This window comes from Orcinus orca, chromosome 18 (assembly GCF_937001465.1).
Source record: "Orcinus orca chromosome 18, mOrcOrc1.1, whole genome shotgun sequence".
Taxonomy (NCBI): domain Eukaryota; kingdom Metazoa; phylum Chordata; class Mammalia; order Artiodactyla; family Delphinidae; genus Orcinus; species Orcinus orca.
In genome coordinates, this window is record NC_064576.1 from 67,489,932 (window position 1) to 67,502,468 (window position 12,537).

General features: G+C 35.9%; 1 protein-coding gene across 5 annotated transcripts in view; it reads right to left on the reverse strand.

Moving 5' to 3' along the window:
• The window catches only part of NBEA (neurobeachin), a 629,334-nt gene that overhangs the window by 452,922 nt on the left and 163,875 nt on the right, over positions 1 to 12,537 (reverse strand). The gene's annotated exons all lie outside the window — the stretch shown is intronic.

Sequence of the window (12,537 nt, forward strand, 5' to 3'; positions counted from 1 at the left end):
TTTGTCTGTTCTTGAGGAGAACGTATATGCTAATCAAGCCAATGGATTTTTTTGGTTCAGATTTATACTTTGGGGCTTCCCTGGTGGCACAGTGGTTGAGAGTCCGCCTGCCGATGCAGGGGACGCGGGTTCGTGCCCCGGTCCGGGAAGATCCCACATGCCGCAGAGCGGCTGGGCCCGTGAGCCATGGCCGCTGAGCCTGTGCGTCCGGAGCCTGTGCTCCGCAACGGGAAAGGCCAAAACAGTGAGAGGCCCGCGTACCGCAAAAAAAAAAAAAAAAATTTTATATATATATATATATATATATATATATATATATATATATATATACACTTTGTGATGGCTCTTTTAAAAACAATACATTAAAACCTCTAAACTGTTTTAATTTATCTTTCAAATCTCAGTTTTGCTTTCGATACCTCATCTATGCTGTTGAGCATATATAAATATGACATTGTTTTACCTTCCTGGTTGAATTATACCTTTTTCATTACATGATGCCCCTCTTTAGCTTCATTAAATTTTTTCCCTTAAAGTTTAGTTTGGTCTATTTAAATATTGGTCTGCCAACTTTTTTTTTTTCTTTTTTTGCGGTACGCAGGTCTCTCACTGTTGTGGCCTCTCCCGTAGCGGAGCACAGGCTCTGGACGCGCAGGCTCAGCGGCCATGGCTCACGGGCCCAGCCGCTCCGCGGCATGTGGGATCTTCCCGGACCGGGTCACGAACCCGTGTCCCCTGCATCGGCAGGCGGACTCTCAACCACTGCGCCACCAGGGAAGCCCTGCCAGCTTTTATTATTCAGTTTTTAAAATATGTAATACTTTTACCTGGGTAAAAAATAATGATGACATAAAGAGATACAGAGAGGTTTCAAACCCAACTCATACCCTTTCCTCCTCATTCACACTGCCCCCTGCCCCAGTAACAAGTAAACTTTGTTTTAGTTTCTTATTTCCCTATCAGCTTCTCCCCCAACACATGCTTTTTAACAGATTTTATTTTTTAGAGTAGTTTTAGGTGCACAGCAAAATCGAGCAGAAAGTACAAAGATTACCCATATTCCCCTGGGTGGCCCCATGTATGCCACGTATGTATGGCCTCTCCCCACTATCAACACCCTCCAACAGAGAGGTACATTTGTTACAACTACCTATCAGCTGCACTCCTCCCCAGTTTTATTGAGATGTAATTGATATATAACAACATAGCATTAGTTTAAGATGTACAACATAATGCTTTGATACATGTATATACTGCAAATAATTACCACAAGTTTAGTTAACGCCATCACCTTACACAGTTGCAAAATTTTTTTTCTTGTGATGAAAACGTTTAAGATCTATTCTCTTAGCAACTCTTAAATACTATATAATATAGTATTGTTAACTATAGTCACCATGCTGTACACTTCAGCTCCAGACCTCATTTATCTTACAACTGGAAGCTTGTATCATTTGACCACATCCACTCATTTCTCCCAGTCTCTACCCTGCAGATTATGGGAAACCCCCATCTTTTCTCTGTTTCTATGAGTTTGGTTTCTACAGATTCCGCACATAAGTGAGATGATATAGTATTTGTCTTTGTCTGATTTATTTCATTTAGTATAGAGCCCTCAAGGTCCATCTAAGTTGTGGCATATGACAGGATTGCCTTCTTTGTTATGGCTGGATATTATTCCATTTTATATATAGAAACAGAGAAAACTACAATCTAAGTATCTACATTTTCTTTATCCATTCATCTGTCAATGAACAATTAGGTTGTTTCCATGTCCTGGCTATTTGTAAATAATGCTGTAATGAACATGGGGGTACAGAAATCTCTTTGAGATAGTGATTTCAATTCCTTCGGATATAGTCCCAGAAGTGACAATGTTGGGTTATATGGTAGTTCTATTTTTAATTTTTTGAGGACTCTCCATAGTGTTTTCCATAGTGGGTGCACCAATTTATATTCATACCAACAGTGAACATGGATTCCCTTTTCTTTATATCCTCACTGTTTTCTCTTTTCTTTTTGATAACAGCCAATCTAACAGGTATGAGGTGATATCTCATTGTAGCTTAGACTTGCATTAGTTATGCTGAGCATGTTTTCATGTACCTGTTGTATGTCTTCCTTGGAAAAATGTCTATTCAGATCCTCTGCCCATTTTTTAATTGGATTGCTTGTTTGCTACTAAGTTGTATGAAGTCTTTATATATTTTACATATTAATAGCTTATCAGAGAAATGATTTGCAAATATTTTCTCCCATTCAGTAGGTTGCTTTTTCATACTGTTGACTTTCCTTTGCTGTGCAGAAACTTTTTAGATTGATATAATCACTTGTTTATTTTTGCTTTTGTTGTCAAATCCAAAATATCATTGCCAAGAATGATGTCAAGGAGCTTACCCCCTGTTTTCAGGTGCTATGTTCAAGTCTTTAATCCATTTTGAGTTCATTTTTATCTAATATGTAAGCTAGAGTTCCAGTTTCCTTCTTTTGCATGTGGCCGTCCAGTTTTCCCAACATCATTTATTGGAGAGATTATTCTTCCTCACTGTATATCTTGGCTCCTTTGTCATAAAGTATTGGCCATATATGTGTGGGTGTACTTCTGGGCTATTTTATTCCATTGATTTATGTGTCTGTTTTTATGCTAAGACCACACTGTTTTGAATACTGTAAATTTGGATCATAATCTAAAATCAGGAAGTGTGACGTCTCCAGCTTTGTTCTTTCTCAAGATTGCTTTGGCTATTCAGGGTCTTTTGTGGTTCCATACAAATTTTAGAATTATTTGTTCTATTTCTGTGAAAAATGCCATTGGCATTTTGATAGCAATTGCACTAAATATGTAGATCACTTTGGATAGTATGGACATTTTAACAATATTGTTTTTTCCTATCCATGAGCATGGTATATCTTTTCATTTGTTTGTGTCTTCTTCATTTTTTTTCACCAATGTCTTACAGTTTTCAGTATAAAGATCTTTCAACCTCCTTGGTTAAATTTATTCCTAGGTATTGATATTTTATTCTATGAAATCTTTCATTCTTTCTCTATATCCTTAACCTTCTTTCCTATTTATCATCTTTGTCTCTTGGTGATGCTTTTACATAGTTTCTTCATTTCTTCTAGTTCACCAATTCTTTCTTAATTTCTATATAAACTGTTTAACATGACCATGGAGCTGTTAATTTTAGTTAGTGCCTTTTCATTTCCAGAAGTTACTTCTGATTATCTGTTTAAAAGCTGAATGGTTAGTTTCAATATGATGTTGTTTCTTAAGAATTATAACTTCTATTATGTTTGATCTTCATTTTTGACATATGAGAATCTCCCTTACTTTTGTGTACCCAGCTATACATCTGAATGGAATTTTGCTATATTTTACCCAACATTTCTAAGTTCTTAGTAGTATAAAGTGTTTCAGGATATCTTGTTTTACCCATTGTTTTTCTTCTCCAATTATTCTTATTAGTCACATGTTAAGTCTCCTATGCCTTTATATAGTTTCTCATTTTATGTTTTTGGTCCATGCTTTGAGATCTTCCAGTTCACTAATTTGGGTGAATAGGGAAAAATAATGACATAAAGAGGCAGAATGTCACCTTTGGTGCTCTACTTGAATCTCAGATGCACTTTTTAAAGGTAAAATTCAAAGGTTCCATGATAGCTTCCACACTAGTTCTATTTCATTGAATACATAATTTGATGATTCTTATCTCCTGTCTCTGGTTGCTATGCCCCTTCAACTGAGTTGTTATCTTCCATTTTCACACTGTTGCACTTAGATCTCCCTACTATGAATTTTAAATGATGAGATCCCTGCAGGTGTTGTAAGGCAAAGATCCCTCTAAGCACACTGATCTGTAGTACAAAACTTAGCATGCTGTAAGTCCTGAAGCCAACATCCTAGCACTCCAATATCCTTACACTCCCACAACTTCAGGACAGGGAAAATTCATCCCATCAATTCAGGTACCTCTTGGCATTCTGGTGGTAACTTAAATAGAAGCCAATGTTAATATTCCTTGGAAGACAGAGACAGAGGAGAGGAGAGAGAATGGGAGGCAGAGATATCTGAGATCAAAACATCTCTTAAAATTTGCTGCTTTTTAGTCTTTACCTTAGGCTGCTAACATAATTCTTCACCTGTTTGTCACTCCCATGGGAGAGAAAAAAGCCCTCACAAGTTGCCATTTTTCTCTACTGGTACCCCAACAGAACATCAAGACTCATTTGTACACACAAGAGCCAACATTTTGGCAGAAGAGAGCCAAATAGCTTGGAGTTGAGAGTAGATGAGGAGGAAGCTTTCTTTTTGAACTGCTGTATCCCCAGAATCTGCACCACTACTTTTAACTAACAGACAACTGGCTCTGCCAGATAAACTGGACTAATTTCAGCTAGTCCAAAAACGAAAGACACTATTAGGTTAAACAACTGTCAACATGTAACAGGCCTGTAACAAACAACTAATAGCATGTTTATTCATGTAACTACCAACAGCGCTTTTTAAATTTATTTATTTATTTTTGGCTGCATTGAGTCTTCGTTGGTGCATGCAGGCTTTCTCTAGTTGCAGCGAGCAGGGGCTACTCTTCATCGCTGTGCGCGGGCTTCTCATTGTGGTCGCTTCTCTTGTTGCGGAGCACAGGCTCTAGGTGTGCAGGCTTCAGTAGTTGTGGCACGTGGGCTCAGTAGTTGTGGCTCACGGATTCTAGAGTGTAGGCTCATTAGTTGTGGCACACCGGCTTAGTTGCTCCACCGCATATGGGATCTTCCCAAACCAGGGCTCGAACCTGTGTCCCCTGCACTGGCAGGCACTTAAGCACTGTGCCACCAGGGAAGCCCAACAGTGCCTTTTAGAGTGTGATTATCTTGGAGAATTCATCCAGAAGTTACGTTGTTCGAAGTTAAGACATTAAACAAACATACTTGGTTGAGAAATTTTTATTTCCACAGTAAACATTAAATAGTATGTGCTTTAAAATTTTTAGAAGCTAAAATTATTATAGCTTTAGTATGGTATAGCATTGGGCATTCTGATCATCTGTTTGAACCATTTGTTAGAATTCTGTCCTGCAAATAACTGTAATTAAGCCACCTCCATGAAGGAACAGTTTGGCTTTCTATTCAAGCATATATCAAAGGTAGGGTTTCTCAACTTTATATGTCTTTTTATTTTGGAAAATTTTAAGATTTTCAGAAAAGTTGAAAAGATAGTACAGAGAGTTCCCATATATAATTCACCCAGCTTCCCCATATGTTAACATCTTACCTAATCATGGTACATATGTCAAAACTAAGAATCAACATAAGTACAATATTATTAATTAAGCTACAGACTTTATTTAGATTTCACCATGACCTTTTTTTCTGTTCAGGATCCAATCCAGAATACCACTTTACATTTAGACTTCTCTGGTTTGTAGCAGTTTCCCATCCCTTGTTTTTCATGCCTTTTAACAGTTTTGAAGAGTATTGGTTAAGTATTTTGTAGACTGTCTCTCAATCTGGGGGTGTATGATGCTTTCTCACGATTAGACTGAGGTTATTTATGTTTTAGAAGAGTATCACAGAGACGAAGTGCCCTTCTCATCATATTACATCAGGGAATACATGATATCAACATGACATATGACTGGTGATGTTAACCTTATTCAATAGTGAAAAAGAGTCAGGTTTTGCTATTCTTTGGAAGTTAGCCAGTAAGTCCATCCCTCACTCAAGGAGAGGGGATTTAAGTTCCATCTTCAGGAGGTGGGAATAGCTGCATATATTATTTAGAACAGACTTCTCAATATTTGTGATACATGTCAAGCCTATCTCCAGTTCAGCTGACAATTAAAGTGCATGGATTATCTCCCAACCTGTATCCTAGGTACTTACAGAAATTATAAACTCAGTGTTAGAAGAGACTACGCCACCCAGACTTCAGATTAGCTGCATCCATGAACCCAATTCAGATTCACTATCAAACGACTTCTCCATGCACAAATGAGATGCTGACTTTGGATGATATCTCATGTTTCAACAGTTTTAAAGATGATTCTCTTAGATTTTGTTTTTTTTCCCAACAGAATAAAACATTTATTGTCTTCTGAAATGAAATGAAGCCTGTGATTTGGCTGCAATTCTGAAGGGCTTTCCTGGGCTCAAGGCATCCTCTCATTCCAGGACTCAGGCTAAAGCAGCAGCCTTTCTTTTCCATGCTGTTCTCATGGAAGAAGACAAGAATGAAAGAGGCCAAAGTAAAGGAAGTGAGCACATTCAAAGTCTCTGCTCACAAGTGGCAAATATAGTGTTTGTCCACATTCTAGTGACCCACTCCAGTCCTGTGTCCAGCATGTCAGTGGGGGAGCCTGGGAAACACTCCAAGTCAGGTGGCAAGGGCTGTTGATGAATGATCTTCATCACTTATTGTGTGGGAGGGAGCAGGTGGTGAGCGTGAATGGGAGCTAGGGCAGGACCACACGTGCAGACTCCTCTTTCAAGGAACTGGACATTTAAAAAAGTGGACCCCAGTGGTCCAGTGGTTAAGACTTCGCCTTCCAATGCAGCAGGGTGCGGGTTCAACCCCTGGTCAGGGAGATAAGATCCCACATGCCTTGCAGCCAAAAAAACCAAAACATGAAACAGATGCAATATTGTAACAAATTCAATAAAGACTTTAAAAATGGTCCACATCAAAATAAAATAAAATAAAATAAAGAAGTGGAGATGTGGTTAGTTGTGAGGGTGAACCGTAGATCAAGTTTGAAGTTTTTTAATGGAGGAGGCTTTTCTGCATAGAAGTGGAAGACACAGAGAGAATATGGTAAAATAACTTAATTCTTTTAGCCTACATTCTTTGAGAAGTTACTTGGTGTGGCCATTTTACATTTGTCATCTTATCAGTGTTCAACAGCTTCATGAGGCAGGTACTATTATTATTTTTGTTTTACCCACGAGGAGAGTGAGGCTGATATTATATAACTTGCTTAGTCACAGAGTAAGTGGAGTTGTACTTCACCCTAGTAGATGGACTGTAGTCTTTTCTTATTACTTATTTACTACATAAAGATGGTAGAAACATGTTCTTCTCCTCCCCTTCTCCCGCCACATCCAAGAAATCCAATTCACATGTAGGTGGTACTTTGCATGTCCTGGGGTAGATGGCAAATGTTTGAGATCATTGAAAGGCACGGGGTGAGCTCATCCTGCTCACATGGACATTTTGCCCTCCTAACTGACCCCAGGTATGCTAAAAGTGTTGGGCAGCTTCACAATGAATGCACTGGGCTTTTGGTAAGGCTTTCTGCATCTCTGCTAGATGTGGTCAAAGTAACCAGAACTCCTGGCGACTGCATCCAGATGTCGCCTTTAGTCAGTCTTGGAGCTCATCAGCTCGTCCAGATGAATGTTTCCGTTCCACCAAGGAAAAGCGTATGTTGGCAGCCAGTGCCGCAGGGAGAAACAGGGAGGATCCCCAAAACGAACAGTTTGAGCAGCTGCTAGGAATGTCCCCCCAAATCCCCTCCCGGGGCCAGTGAGCCATGAGCAGTGGGCTCCTCGCAGCCATCCTGGCGCGACGTCGTGGCGGTGGCCTTCTCTTAGGTTTTTAGATATATAATCTACCTATAAACAATGACACCTATTTCCTGCTACTGACTGTGTGTTTTATTTGTTTCAAATCTTGAATAATAATTACTAGTAATAATTAGGTTATAGTAGAAACATCTGATTGCTATTTGAATACTGCTAGTGCTTCATTTTTATATTTGGTGTCAGCTATTTATGATACCTTATAATGAAGAAATATTCTACCTTTATCAAAACTGCACATTAAATTGTACCTCTTACATTTTTGTTAACTATTTAAATTAACATATAGCAATACACTGTGACCTCTTTACATCTATTACATCGTTTATCCTTAAAACTCAATAAGGGAAGCAGTATGATTTCACTCATTTACAGGGTTAAAAACTGAGACTCAGAGATGTTTCTAAACCACTCAGAAAACATGTGGCTAAGCTAGGATCCAAACCTAGGCAGCCCAACTTAAGCCGATGAACTACTTGTATTTTATCAACCAGTTATCTCTATTAACCATCAAGCTGTACATGCTTTAAGTGTTATTTTTTGACTACTAAATTTAACTTCATAGTCACATTGATAGGAATCATTTGAATTGTGTAGGTAAGTAGTGAAACTAACACTAAATTTCAGTGTTAGCCTTAGTCCTTTTGCTCCATCATTGCTCCAATAAATAACTCCTCATTTTAACTAATCGGTCATTGATTTTACTTAATCCAACTCCATTAATAATATAAATACTGAAAATTCTTCCAAGATTTTTTTTTTTTTTTTTCTCTTCATCACGGTGCGCGGGCCTCTCACTATTGTGGCCTCCCTTGTTGCGGAGCACAGGCTCTAGACGCGCAGGCTCAGTAGTTGTGGCGCACGGGCTTAGTTGCTCTGTGGCATATGGGATCTTCCCGGACCAGGGCTCGAACCCGTGCCCCCTGCATTAGCAGGCGGATTCTCAACCGCTGCGCCACCAGGGAAGCCCCTCTTCCAAGATTTTAAAGGTGCTTTTTATATTTATAGTTTTTCAAACAAATTTTTGTTGAAAAACTGTTTCAATATGTAACATTCACATGATTAAAATATTTACATGATCTACATCCACCTTCGTTTCTACCAACTCCCCATTAGAAGCCACTGTTCTTGATTTCTTATTTCTTATGAATTCTACTAGACTTTCTCATTGCAAATATAAGTATTATATTCTCATATTCTCTTCTTTATACAAAATAGTGTCTAATACATACCCATCTATACTATTTTTATAATCTTTTAACAATATAGTTGTGATATCTGTATATATAGTTATCTCATTGGTTTTGTTTATAACTGCATAGTACTCTATTTAATAAATGAACTATAACTTATTTATTAACAAATCCTCTATTAATAGAAATTTAAGATTTCTTGTAACATTTACTATTATAAACAAAACAACAATGAATAACTCTGAACAGCCATCATTTCACATATGTGCAAGTGATGAACTACTGGGTTAAAAAGTATATGTATTCGTAATTTTGACAGACATTGATCAAAATTAATAAATTGCACTACACGTGGGGTTATACTAATTTACGCTCCAGTTAGCAATGTGTGAGATGCTTGCTGTTCCCACAACCTTGCTAACAGAGATGGATGCTGAATTTTGATACTTGTATCCATCTAATGTGTGAAAAATGATGTCTTACTTTAGTTTTAGATTATATTTCCCTTATTACAAGTAGAAATCAGCTCTTTTCATATGTTTATGTGCCACGTGTAATTTCCCTCTACAAGCTGTTCATTTATATCCTTGCCTATTTTTCTACTGGGTTGTCTTATCAATTTCTAGGGAAAGCTATGAAAGTTATCATGTAAAATCCTTTTGATTTACTGTTTCTATATTAATTATGAAAATTATCATTTATTTTGTACATTCATATTTTTGCCCTTTCTTGAGTTGCTTAATGGTGATGTATCCATTTCTATCATGATTTTTAAAAATCAGATTTTTAAATGATTGTCTTCTAAATCATTAATTCCTACTTTCCTATTTATTATTTCCATTTATTGTTATTCTTTAACTTTTACATTTTAATTCTTTTTTTCTCTATTTCCTTTCTATTGGTCTACAGCTATGATAATCCTCTAAGCACTTCTTTAGCTGTCTACCACAGGTTTTCTGAAGTTGTTTTCTAAAAATTCTGCAATTTTAGTGTCCATTTCTCTTTGATACAAAAATCGTTTAATAAATTTTAAATGTCTAGGTAGAAGAAACTTTGGTTTCTGATTTTGTTCCTATTTTCTAATTTTACTGGCATGTTAACAAGAAAATCTTGCCTGTTTTGTCTCTATGTTTTGGAATTTTTCTTTGATGCCTACTACACCGTGTCAAATTTTCATGCATGTTCCATGAGCATTTGAAGTTATATTCTTTATCAATATGGTACCAACTTCAAGCTATATTAATCAGATTTACCTTATTATTTAGATTACTCTCTCTTTTGCCTTTTCATAGACTGGGGTGAATTAAAATTTGTTTTAATGTTTTAAATTATTAGTGATTATTTCTCCTGTAATTTGTTTCATGAAAGTTTCAACTTTTAATGTTATAAAGTATCTTTGTTTATATTGTTTACTGCTTTTTTGGCTTGAATTCTAATTTGTCCAATATTAAGATCATGATTCCTGCTTTTTTTTCATGTGTATATATGTAGTATAGTTTTACTCATCCTTTTATTCTCAGTACTTTTACATTTATTTTATAGCAGATATGTTTGGTGTTAGATATGTCACATTTTGTTATGCTTCCTAAATTTTATGGATTTTTTTTAAAACTTCCATTACATGTATTGTTCTCAGTTTTAATCATACAGTTTTTTAATATTTTGTCAGCATTACACTTTTAACTGCTTATCTTTGTAACTCTATGTGTTTAGGAAGTGTATTTCCCTACTCTGAGCAAGGAAAAAATCAGCATATTTACTCAAATTTTCCTCTCTCTTAAGCCATCCAATTTTATTCAGTAGGCCTGCATTTCTAATTTGTCAGCTTACATGGATATCCTCTGACTCTCTGAACTTTGTCTACTTGCCTCCTTTCCCTAGTCCTTTCTCAATTCATTATAATGGTAGCATTTCTACCTTATTAGGGCATACAAAAAGGGAATTCCAGTCTGTTACTCTAATTCAAACACTTGTCTTAGTCTTAGTTTTACTGTTAAATTAATTCAGTGTTCACCAGTAGTACTTGGCTGTAGTCTATCCAGTCAATCCTAATTGGCTGAACTTAATCCCCCAGCAATTTTCTCAAGAATTATTCTGAAAAACAGTTCCTTATATGGTTAAAAATTGTTTGGCGCCACCCTTTTTATTTAAAGGATACTTTGGCTTCTATTTCCTTCACTTGAGTATCTACATTTTCTATATTGAAAGTTGTCATAGAGAAGTCTAAGGCCAGACAATTTTTTTCCTTTAATTTGTGCACTGCTGAAAAAAGAACTTTTTTTTTTTACTTATATTTAAATCCAACAGTATACTGACCATTTCAGGAAATTTTTTCCTGGTACACAAGTATGCCCTTTTAATACTGATGGCAAAATCTATATTAGGACCTCAATGAATTATAGCTTTAAATATTTGTTTAGTTACATTGTCTGCTTTTCTTATTTGGAAACTCCATTTATGCCATTTTTGGAATTTCTGTGCCTTCTGTATCAATCATTTTCTCTTTAATCCTTCTGAACACTCATATATTCATCCACACACATTATTTGCTTTGTTTTCATTTTTATCTTCTGTGTATCTTACTATGTTATCCACAGAGTTTCTCTTCCTTGAGTGTCTTCCAATTCCATTTTTGTGTGATCGTTTTTTCCACCAATTTTTTCCAAAATTTTCTTAGCTCACGATTCAACATTTCAGTGATATTCTACCAGTTCTTTCAACTTCTTGAAATTCTGTTTAGTAGCTGCCTTTTCTCAGAAGCAATTCATTTATTTCTTACTTTTTTAACTTATGGTAAAGTTTTTAATCAAACTTATTGTGTACTCCATAGCAGTATTTTCCAGTGACTGTTCTTCATGTACTGGTTAGTTTTGTTTATCTTTTCCACATTTCTATATTTTAAAATGTGTTTTCTTGACAATTTTTAAGAAGTTGCATATAGGGTTAGAATCCTTTATTAATTATTCCCAGTCGATTTCCTTTACTTAACCAAAGTTAAATGAGTGATCATTATCTCTTCTTGTTAATGGTGCATATGCTCTCACTTGCAGTATTCTATCACCTAGTACACTTATAGTTCCTCAGATGCACATTACTCTTTTCTACAATCCTGGTTTTGTTGAACTTCTCTCTCTCTCTCTCTATATATATATATATATACACATATATATATACATATATATATACATATATATATATATGTATAATATTTCTGTTCTCTCTTACTTAACCACTGATTTGGTACCAAAATGAAAATAATATCTACTCTTCTAGACTATTTAGCATGTTAGAGGTGTTTTACCTGAATGTTGTGCAGTTTTCATCAGTGTTACCGATAAACTCTTAGTAAATCAAAATACAAAAAAAATTAGCAATTCTAAAGTTCTGAGAGGAACCCCACCTATCATTACTAAACGGCAGTACTACTTTCCTGGGCTCATTTGTATAGAAAATGGATTTATACAAGACTATTCATGCACAGGACAACACAGTATGGAAAACATTCATTATATCAGCAGGTGATTTTTAAAAGCATCTAAATTCTGGACTTTGGGTGAAAAAAGAGATATTATAGGATCTTCAAATCACAATAAGCCTCAACGTTAGAAAAGAATACAGACAGACATTAAATACTGACTTAGCATGTGAGCAAAAGAGTAGGTCTCAGGAAGACCTCAATTTCCCTGTGTCAAGCAAGTTTTCTTTGAAATCATATCCCTATGTGTTTTATTTTATTTGATGAAATATTTTATTATATCCTTAAAAG